The 12066-nt window shown below is 35.1% G+C and overlaps 1 protein-coding gene across 22 annotated transcripts in view; it reads right to left on the bottom strand.

Moving 5' to 3' along the window:
* The window catches only part of HMBOX1 (homeobox containing 1), a 167812-nt gene that overhangs the window by 135501 nt on the left and 20245 nt on the right, over window positions 1-12066 (bottom strand). Inside the window, exon 1 of one of the 22 annotated variants that reach the window (XM_081076333.1) lies at window positions 11396-11601. The exons of 20 other annotated variants lie outside the window; for them this stretch is intronic. The gene's annotated coding sequence lies outside the window, so the exon portion shown is untranslated. Of the gene's footprint in view, window positions 1-11395; window positions 11602-12066 lie in introns of those variants that run through there. One more of the 22 variants, XM_081076334.1, reaches the window with a different exon arrangement.

The following is a 12066-nucleotide window of genomic DNA, read 5'->3' as shown; positions in this document are numbered from 1 at the left end:
TCACCTCTATTGGATCCGTCCATATTCAAGCCTGCCTTCTCACTTCCCTTCCCACAATCATTCTTCACACAACAACCCCATGAGATTTTTCAAAGCATGCCCTTCAGCTTGTTTAAAACATTTACTCTTAGGATAAAGACCAATTTCCTTCAGACATGATAGAAAAGGCCATGGGCAATTACCACAGGGTTTCTGCTTTGAAGGAAGTTCTCTCCTCTCCCAGACTGGCAAACCTCTACTCATCCTTCAGCTCTCAGCTCAAGGGAAATCTCCACTGACTTCCCAGACTAGGTCAAACTGGCGTGCAGAGCACCACCACGCAACTCTGCTTGATAGTAGTTGTGGTAGCAGTAGTCCTTTATAGTCGTTGTTTCAGTGGCAATTTTATACCGTGTTTGCCCCAGAATAAGACCGAACCGGAAAATAAGCCCTAGCATGATTTTTCAGGATGCTCATAATATAAAATAAGCCCTACTGTATTTCCCTGAAAATAAGACCAGATCTTATATTAATTTTTCTCCAAAAGACGCATTAGGACTTATTTTAGATTACAAGCATCCTGAAAAATCATGCTTCGGCTTATTTTCCAGTTCGGTCTTATTTTCGGGGAAACACGGTATTTTTGTATGGGTTATCTGATTAAAGACTGTCGCTGCCTCGCAAAAGTTGCTATTGAAAAAATTAAAAGACTGTTCAATTCATAGTAAAAACGCCTAATCTTACGATGTCTACTTCAGTATATTAAGAATTAAACTGAATGCCTCTAAAACTGGATCTGGAATAAGTCATGAGGTTGCTAAAAGCATTATAATTTTTTGACATAGGTATTTTCTCAAAGGTAAAATGCAAACGTTAGAAACTTAATATATTTAATCCATCAACCTTTTAAATGAATGTGTACGTATGTGTGGGAGTTGGGGTGTTTGTGTGTGTGTATAATCACGAACGAAGTCACAAAATTCTTTCATATTTAAATACAAATTATTTAAGGGTCCTGCCAATTTTTTTAGAAGGCAAATAACAAATTCAAATTCATTTTATTACAACCAAAAACATCAATATCAAAACACTAAAGCTGATGAAATGCTTGTGCTTCATTTGAATAAGTATCATTTTTACCATCTGCACACTAGGCTTTAACTGCTTCCAACCTTTCATTTATCAAAGTGTCTAAAAGTAGTCGATTCAAGGTCACCAAAAACAACAGCTGAGAGAAAAGCCTTCAGCTACAGGTAGTTCATTTTTAATATATTTATTTTAAAAATATAGACAAATTGACTTTATAAGGGTCAAATTTAAAAGATTTCTTTGAAAGATGCCTCTCATTAAAAGGACAAAAAAGGCAACATGATGAGGAAGAAACAGTATAGATGGAAGCCTGATTATTAGGGTTACAGATACTTTGGGTCAAACCTTCAAGGCTGAGTCAATATTTCTGACAGGATCAAGTTGCCTTACCTGCAGTACTTTGGTAAGAAACACATTTAATTTTCACCTGTAGAACTCCATGTGCTTTCAAAACATTTTTCCCATCATCACCACATAGCTGAAAGCGTACAATAATATATATACTGCTTGCCAATAAAGAAACAAAAGAAAGGATGAACAGTAACTGAATGGTTCTAGTTTAAAAACAAAACCAGAATGAAAAGACTTCTCTGCAAACCAGTTTGATCACATATATATCTTGACTTATTCGATCTTCAAGATATTCTTACTCTTAGTCACTGATGCAAACACTCTGCAGCCACCAACAATATGTAACAAATGAGTATGGCTGCAGTCCACTAAAACTTTACTTGTGATCAACTTTTCACGTTACAAAATATTTGTTGTTGTTGTTGTTGTTGTTGATTTTTTGGTAACTATTAAAATTTTTAATGTCAAATCATTCTTAGCTTGTGGGCTGTAGAAAAACAGATGGTGAACCAGATCTGGCTAGTGGGCCATAGTTTATCAACCCATAATCTAGGAGAAAAATCACTAATAGGACAGATGACCTGTTTTGTCTCTTATTTATATGGGATCTATGATGCCACTAAACTTCATTTTCTTCAAATATATATAAAAGAAGAAACACCATATATAAAAATCACCTCAAAATAGATCAAATACCTGAGCGTAAAAATGCTGAAACTGTAAAACTTAGAGGAAAACACAGAAGAAACTCTTTATAATATTGGATTTGGCAAGGATTTCTTGAGTATGACACCAAAGCAAGTCAACGAATGAAAAAAATAGGTAAAATGCACTTCATCAAAATTAAAATGTTTAGTGCATCAAAGGACACTATCACAAAGTGATCAAATAACCTACAGAACAAAAAAATATACTTGCAAATCACCTATCCGGTAAAGGATTAATGTTTAGAATATATAAAGAACTCCTAAAACTCAGCGACAAAAAAATGATGAATACAAAAATGGTTAAAGGACTTGAACAGACATTTCTCCAAAGAAGATACACAAATGACCAACAAGCACATGAAAAGATGCTCAATGACTTCAGTCACTAGAGAAATGGAAATCAAAACCACAGGATACCACTGTACATCCACTACTGTGGTAAGAATTTTTCAAAAACAGAAAATAAGTGTTAATGAAGATGTGGAGAAACTGGAACCCTTGTACATTGCTGGTGGGAATATTAAAAGGTACAGTAGCTGTAAAACCAGTTTGGTGGTTCCTCAAGAAGTTAAACATAGAATTACCTTAACACACAGTAATTCCACTTCTAGGTATAAACTCAAAAGAACTGAAAATATGTGTTAAAACAAAAATTTGTGCACAAATGTTCACGGCAGAATTATTCATAATAGATCAAAGTAACAATAACCCAAACATCAATTGACACATGGATAAACAAAATGTGGCATATCCATATAATAGAATATTATTCAGCTATAAAAAGGAATGAAGTGCTGATTCATGCTACAACATCAACGAACCTTGAAAACATTATGCTAAATGAAAGAAGCCACACACAAAAGGCCATATAGTCTATTACTCCATTTATATGAAATGTGCAGGTTAGACAAATCCATAGAGACTGAAAGTAGATCAGTCGTGCCAGGGTCTGGGGGGAGGGAAAACTTGGGAGGGACTGCTTACTGGGTACAGCGTTTCCTTCTGAAGTGATGAAAAAGTTCTGGAATTAAGTAGTGGTAATGGGTGTACAACATTATGAACGCACGTCATGCCATTGAATTGTAGGCAATAAACTGGTTAAAATGGCCAAGTATATGTTTTGTATATTTACCACAATAAAAAAATATTTTTAAAAGAATTTAAAAAAGAACAAGAAGGGGTAATGCTTGCCTACCTACAGGTCATTATACATCACTACTCCAAGTTAAAATGAGATCGGGTGCATGGCATCTCTTTATAAATTATAAATTATTATTATACCAGGAAATTATTTCAGAAAAGTGCGGTTGTTACCAAAACACACTGGACAAATGAGATTTCATAGTAGTAGCTGTTAGACTATATTAGTATTAATGTATTATTACTTCTTTTCAAGCAACTTTATGGGTTCAAATTTTTATTATAAAGAACAATTTAATAAGCAACTATAGGATTCATGCCTGCTAAGTTCTTAACAAGTCTGAGAAGTGCTAGAAATTACATAAAAATTGTGTGTGTTATTATGACTACAGAATTTATAGTTTTTAGATTTCAATGGAACCCAAATAACTACTTATAAGCAACAAAGATTCTGTTGAACAAAAGAATGATTTGTTTCATTTCTCAAAGTATAGACTGTCTTTGCAAAGATAAAGTGCTTGAAAAAATTAGAATTCAGAAATAAAAGCCCAGCAAAGTAATGTTCTATTATTTCAAAACTAAGCTTAGGTCCAGCCTTTTCCCTGAAGCTTTTCCTGAAAACTCCAGTTCATCACTATTTCTCTTTTTTTTACTCTTCTTCTAAGTATCATTTTTATGCTGGGTAGCTGCTTACGTACCTCTCATTTATTGATTGAGTATAATTCAACACTTTGATATGTATTGCCTGGGTCACTGGCAGTTTTGTGCAGGTCTTCTCTACCTCCATAAGTGGTAAGCTACCTAAGGAAGGAGGTTTGTTTTTTTATTTACGTAGCAGTCCTAGAATATAAAAGGTAACATATAATTATTTCATTTTTTAAGCTTCATGTATGCCTTTTAAAATTAACTACAAACATGTTTTATTTATTATGGTACATCTTCTGTATTTCCAATGAAGTAGGTATCTTGGGAGAATTCTGCAGTTGTAACAATGAATAATGAAATGAAACAAACCCAGTTATTGAAGTCATCATTAAAATAACTCTACCATATTTCATATGGTCAACCACATTTACTAAGGCTTCACTGAACTGTTGCTATTATCCATGAATGCCTATTTTACACACAGGTAGAGAAATATATTAAAATCTTTCCAGAACCTTTTCAGGTTTCTCTTACGCAACACTATTCACTGTGTGACAAACTAAGAATAAAAAGGTCATAATCCATAATTTTGACATCAAACAATGACAAAGGAACGTTGAAAATATATTTGGTTTAAATATCATTTAAATGTTTTTTTAAAATCTTCATTTTAAAGGTTTTTTTTTGTCATCACAATGTTATACGGCATTCAGAACCACTTAATTGTTATAAATTACACTAGAATCCATAGTTTTCTTCTATGTTTAAGCTAGTTTATATAAGACTAAGTTATTCTTGAGCTCGATAGTAAGTGAAATAAAATATATTTCCAGTTAAGATAGCAATTTCATTTACCCTAGGTTTCTCCAATATTATTTCTTCTACTTATTATTTTATAGAACTTCTAGTCTCTCAAAAGATAGATGAAGCCTTTTCTGAGACTCTCCTCACAAAAATCAAAGCACAATTTAAGCACTTTCCTTCTCTTTGCTTCTAATACCACCTTGGGCATATTTCTATTATGGTAAGAATCACACTGCTCACTTCATTTATATTCCTACTTCCTTCATCAGACACTAAACCTTGAAAGGTTAAGAGTTTTGTGTGGTTTTTTTGAACTTTTTTTAAATTAGTTTCAGGTGTACAAAACAATGTAATAGTTAAAAAAAAATCAGGAAAAAAAAGATGATGGGACTGTGTTTCATTCATATTTTTTCCTAAAACAATAAGTACAGTCTCTAGCATACTAGGTGCTCAATAAATGTTTGTTCATTAATTTCTTTGAGGAAATATTTGGGTGTGAGAGCAGTATTGAAAAATGAATACATGCTTATGTAGACTCATTCAATAAGATAAAGCTCATAATAATGCAACCATACAATATCTGTCTTAACAGATATGTGTTCCATTATGTCAGCACAAAATAGTGATGGGATAAATTTCAAGTGCCAAAATAACTTAACTCCTAACACGTATTTCAAATACAAAGAATAGGGTGTACTTAACCATCCTTTCACTCCAGAAAAGAGAGCCAAGCCTAAGTTAAAATTTCATTGGAGTCAAGGTCACCTAATATCTAGAACAAAGTAGCTAACAATTTTTGTTTATAACAATACTACATCATTTAAAGGGTACATAAAGATAGTATGTGGTACACCATACACATGTAAAAATATTAAATTACTTACAACACTCTTATTTTGTATCAATCCTTTATTATTTTGCTTAGAAAGGAAAGTCCTGATAAGAGTAATAAGAACAAGAGAAAGAAAATGATTTTACAGAAAATACTTATGGCAGACATTGCTAACTGCTTGTTGAAAAAAAAAATTTTGTTAACATAACTCTGATTTTATTTATGGTGACAATGGGAATCACCAGACACCCTTGAAAGGAAAGAAGTACATATAATATAGTTCTGGCCTATGAAATGGCGGTAGGAAGAGTTTGTCAAGTCAGAATTGGAGAGAAAAGTCCAAACACAGCTATGACAGTTAACCTGGGAAATAGCTCCTTTGTAGCTAAGAGGAATTTTCATAGGCTTTATTCCAATTTTTTCAAATTAATAAACAAAATCACTTATTTTTCTGACAAAAATGTAGGTTTTAGTCAACATAGTACCTGAAAACACTAACAGAGCTCTAAGTATTTAACAGGCCCTAAAATCTCTGCTTTATACCAACTACTCATTGAATTCAACCTTAGGAAGCAGGTGACAGTATTAACCTGTTAAAGATCAGATGGCTTGTAAGTAGCAGATCCATTATTCAAACTCACGTAACCTAATTCCAGAGTCTACGCTGTTAACCACGACACTCTGCTAATTATGTTCCAAACACAGCCAATACATGTCTGTCTGTCTGTATGTATGGCTGTGAATAAATATGTGTGCGTATGGATAAACATGTGTGTATCACATCAATTGACAGTGACTCTGAACACACGAAAATTCTTAGAACAAACAATGGAACTGATAGCATATTCCAACGCTAAGCAGGTATTGCTGAGGGTTTTAATTTACAAGTAAATATGAAGGGCTTATTAGTTTGGTGAGACCAAGTCTGTCTTATTCACATTGTATTCCAAACCTTTGTTCATAGTAGGAACTTAATAGAAATTTGATGAATGACTAAATAAACAAGATAAATAAAAAGTTAACATGTAGATTTGAAAGTAGAGCTCTTGTCAAGTTTACCTGGCCAATGTTAAATGCTGGAAGAAACATTTTTAAAATACTATTATTTGTCACAATAAACATAACTGTTTATTCAAAAGCCAATTTTGTATGCAATACGTCTCCAGGCCTAGCTTTTGAAAAAACCACTTTGCTGTTTCTTTATATTTAACATTTGAAAGATCTTTTTGACTAAGGCTTTCATTTTTAAATTAAGGTAACATTAGCTTTCACTTAAAATTCATATTTACAGTTACCTTTGAACTTCAAAAACGATAAACAAAGACTAAATTTTTCTAGCAATGATCTGTGAGCATTCATTTTACAAAAGAATTTAAAACAATTTTTTTTTTACCTTTAGCTCCTTAGGCATTTGCAACAAAATCTGGTATATAAAAATTCAAATTATTTACCACCTTTCAAGGATATGCTTTTTGCCAAGAGAAAGTTAAACAGGGAGTGTGTATTACGTTGACATTCAAAAATACACAGGTCATTCAGGCTGTGGAAGTCCCACATATTTCTTTTGCATGTATTTTCTACCAGGGTTAATTCTTCACCATAAAAGTAAAGCTAGCTGTGACAGGAACACTGAGCAACCACTGTTCTGTTTGTCACTTCCTTCTTTGTTGGTACTTTGAACAATTTTAATTCCTTAATTTTTAAATTTATAATTGATAGTATAAGAAATACTTTAAAAGTTGCTACAATGTTTGGATAACGTTTTCAGAAGAAGCTCCTGCTGTTTAAAACTGATGATGACCTTAGTAGTAGTCATTGCACTCAGGTGCTTAAATGCCTTTGAGAAAAACCATCAGAAAACTGTTCTTCAGTTATTTGTTCACTCATGTCCCAGAACATGACTGTTTTTGAAGGACTTCAATGCTACTACTTTTACACACTTATGCTAAATGAAAGATTGGAAGCATCTGAAGTTGGTGTGCTAGTGGTAAAATGATGTTTATACACTCAAATGAAACACAGTTAATGTTTTGGCTCTTTTTGATAATAAAAGAGGACATCACTAGGGACCCTGTAGAGGTTAAAAGAATAAAAACAACTCCATGTCCATAAATTCAGCAACTTACATGAAATAGACCAACACCTTGAAATACATAAACTATCAAAGGAAATAACCTGAATAGTCCAACAGCTATCAAAGAAATTGAGTTCATAGTTTAAAAATACCCAAGAAAGGAAATGCCAGGCCTAGATGGTTTCATTGGCTGCACGTTGGCCACCTTGAAGAAACAGGGAGAGGCAGCATTGAGACAACGCAGAAACTTGAAAACAGTGTTGGCTCCTGCAGTACCCACTGCCTCTGTGGTTACTGAGCCCTTGAAAGGTCATTAGTCCCAATTGAAAGGTGTTGGAAGTGTTGAATATATGATTTTGAAGACTTAGCATGAAAAAGAATGCACAGTATCTCATTAATAATTTTTATACTGATTATATGTTGAATGGCAGTATTTTGTGCATACTGAGTTAAATGAAAGATATAAAAATTGTCAACTCTTCTCACTTTTAAAAAAACTTTTTTTTGGGGGGGGAACAGTGTGTTTCTCCATCAGCTCCAAGTCGTTGTCTTTCAATCTAGTTGTGGAAGGCGCAGCTCAGCTCGAAGTCCAGTCCCCGTTTTCTATCTTTAGTTGCAGGGGGCGCAGCCCACCATCCCATGTGGGAATTGAACTGGCAGCCTTGTTGTTAAGAGCACACGCTCTAACCACCTGAGCGATTCGGCCGCCCCTCTGGGGCTCAGGGGCCGCTCACTGTCTTCAATCTAGTTGTGGAGGGTGCAGCTCACTGACGCATGTGGGAATCGAATCAGCAACCCCGTTGTACAGAGCTCCCACTCTAGCCAACTGAGCCATCCAGCCGCCCCTCTTTTTACTTTTTTAAACAAAGTAAATAACACAACACCAAAAAGATTACTGATGACATCTTCGAATCCCTGGATTAACCTTTGCCCAAAGCCTGCCCTGACTCTGGATTTTTAAGATACAGAATGAACAGATTCTTTTCATAATTTAAGCTAGCTTCTGTAGATTTTGTAATTTTACAACTGAAAGTATCCCAATTCATACTAATCCAACAGTATTTTTCTAGTGCCACTTTTGTGTACGTTTATAATATACTCGCTGGCTTTTATAAAAAGCCATTTTTATAAAAGGCTTTTTATACAAATTTCCATTACAGGTATTAGGAGCAAACATTGTTTTCAAATAAAGTGAAATAAATTCTAAGCAAATAAGGAGGTTGTCACAGAAATAATAATAGAGGAAAAAGAAATTCTCACTGAAATGAAAACCACATATTCATTTCCTAATTCAAACACTACTGAGCCCCTTCTTAGGCTGTGGATGTGAAACAGGCTTCACTGTCACGTCATCTGTCATGGCTAGCTCGAGTTCCAAGGATTCTAGGCTGATGGTTATGCAGATGTTTGTCGTGATCATGAACAAGAGTGAAGGCATATGTTCAGATATTTGCCTCCCTTGAAAAACAGAGCCTCTGCATAGTTCAGAGTGGAAAAAGAGGATTTTAATGGGGGGTTTACTTTTTTTAACTTCTAATAAGTTAAATGTCCCATTGACTATTCTTTGATAGGTTATACATTTGATCCCACAATTACAAATTCATTCTTAAGTTCCTAAACATTGATTTTACTATAGAAGTTCCAATATTCTAATATCCACATTGACAATTTGGTTTGTAAAATACTAGGCATTTTTAGATAGATTGATTTAGGTATAGGACATTGAAATCCCCTATCTCAAGTGTGTGTGCTGATTTACATGGCTCTCTCTCTTTAAACAGATCAGAGTCTCTTATTATTTATTTAACATGCAGTTACTGACCACTGACTATGTATCAAGCCCTATGCTGGGTTCTATGAGGTGTGTGTGCGGGGGGTGGGGGGGAGAGGGTACGTATACAACTCTAGGCATGCATGGTTTTGGCCCCTGTGCAGTTTTCAGTCAAGCGGGAAGAAAGACAAATAATTACAATAATTTGTAATGAGTGCTATTATACAGAGAGAACAGAGTATTCCAGAAACATGTAAGAGAATGCATTAACCTAGTCTAGGGATTATATTTAGATTGAAACATGAAGGATTAGTGGGTGTTGCTAGGTTAAAGAGAGGGGAAATGGGATGGCAAAGTAGGAGTGGGAGAGAAAAATGTCCTATTTAAACACCATGTGGGATAACTGAGGCAGGAAGAAGTTTACCCAACTGAGAAGAAAGTTCAATATAACTGAAATATCAAGGCAAGAAGAAAAACAGGACTAAGGAATGCTACAGATAAATGGGTGCTAATGAGAGCCTTATAAGACACATTAAATAGTGTGGACTTTATCATAAGGGCGAGGGTTTACCATTGAAAGATTTAAAGAGAAACATTATCCATCTGGCTGTCCTGCGGGAAAGAGGATAAGGCCAGCAGCAGGGAGTGTTAGTAGAAGCCTTTACAGGACTCTTCTAGGCCATCCTTGACAGTGGCTTGGACCAGGGTAACTGCAGGAGAGAGAGAGAGAACTGGTGAATTTCAGGAGATACTCAGTAAATAGAATTCTAGATGGGGAAAGAAAAAGATGTGGCATGAAGTAGAGTCCGGGATAATCTTCAGGTTTCTAGCTTGAATAGGTGTTTGATTGGTGGTATCATGTCAAGCAATAAGCAATACTAGAAAAAGAGAAAACCTGAGTGTGGGTTTTAGAAGTACTAATTTTGAGATGCCTCTAAGACACTTAAGAAGAAACGGCTCATTTGATATAAAGTTCTCTCTGGAGCTCAACAGAAAGGTATGGGTCAGTCTGTAAGTGGTAACTGAAGCTATGAGAATAGCTGAGCTTGCCTATGGAGTGTGTAATGATAAGAAAATAGGGCCTGCAGCAGACCTTTAAGGAACATAAAGAATCTGGAGGGGAAGAAGAAACCTCCAAGAGATGAAAGAGAAAAGCCAAAAGATGGGGGTATCAAAAAAGTCAAGGAAAAAGTGTGTCAAAAGAACAAAAAAGGCATGATCGTGACAAAAACTGCTGAGATATCAAACTAGAGGACTGAAACTTGTCCGTGGATATTAGTTATACCGTGGAAAACAGTTTTGGAGATTACTGAGAGTGTACACCAGATTCCAGTGGATTAAGGAGTCCATGTAAGGTCAAGAAATGGAGGTGAGAGTAGTTAACATTAACTGCCGAAGAGAAAAGAGATATATGGCAGAATCTGGATGGGAAAGTGAGATTGAGGGAGGTTTTATTTACTTATTTTTTTTACGATGGGTAACAACTGAGCGTCTTTAATCACTAATAAAAGGTAAAATGTATCTCTCATAAAGAAGCTTGAAAATGCCCAATATTCATTTCCCAGCTGCCTGTAGGAATAGAGCATAGGCAGATCTGCCTGACTCCGACTTTGAGAGGAGATTGTCAGCACCAGAAAGAACCTTTGTAAGTAGCAAGGAACGCTGCAATAAGTTTACGCGTCAGAGGCAGCAACAAAAGGCCCGCAGCAGCAGCACTGGTCCAGGGCCAGCAGCAGTGAGGAAGCATCAGTGATGTCGTCTGGACCTGTGGTGTGATCCTGCCAGGGGGCAGCCGGGCCCCAACCGCTCTTCACACTGCACAAGCCTGGATCTTCAGTCTTCCTGGCAATGCTGAGAGCTTCCTCACATCCATTTAATAAATGTATTTTTAGCTTAAATAGCCAGAGTCAGTTTTTGTTGCTTCCAACTAAGAAACCTGACTGCTTGAGTTATTAAAATAAAAGCTGATGTTTATGGTAATGATATGATGGCAACACACTTACCAGGATATCTGGTTTGAAAAACAGTGACTCAATTATTTGGCATCACTCAACAGGCCAACTCGAGGATTATAGAAGTACTTTCTGTAACAGGGCTGAAGAACAGGGTAAGGTACCCAGCCACTCGTCTCCCATTTCATTAGTCCTTGTGATTCTTTGAAATAAGCAACAATTTTACCAGGAATTGAAAAGACTCCTACTTCAAACACATCAGTAAGAGAGAAAGAAAAGACAAGCCAAAGATTAGCAGGAAATCACATATCTGATAAAAGATGTATAGCCAAATTATGGATATGCAAAGTTAAAAATCCTATTTAATTGTTTTACAAATTCTCCCAACATATGGTGATGGAAAAAGAACTGACTCTGGGTGGTAAACACACAATGTGAGATACAGATGATGTATTACAGAATTGTACACCTGAAATCTATGTAACTTTACTAACCATTGTCACCCCAATAAACTTTAATTAAAATAATAATAATAATTCTGGTAACATTTAATTGTTTTCTAGTCATTCATTTTTATTGTATTTTATAAAAGTGTTATTCAGCCAATAATTGGAAACTTAAAAATCAATGTGTTGCCACAGATAGTTTGAGGAAACTATTTACATGACTTTTCCACTATGATACAATTGGTCATCATGACATTCACTGGTCAAACTAATTTT

The sequence above is a fragment of the Rhinolophus hipposideros genome (assembly GCF_964194185.1).
Source record: "Rhinolophus hipposideros genome assembly, chromosome: 16".
NCBI classification, from domain to species: domain Eukaryota; kingdom Metazoa; phylum Chordata; class Mammalia; order Chiroptera; family Rhinolophidae; genus Rhinolophus; species Rhinolophus hipposideros.
This window is presented reverse-complemented; position numbering and strand designations above follow the sequence as displayed.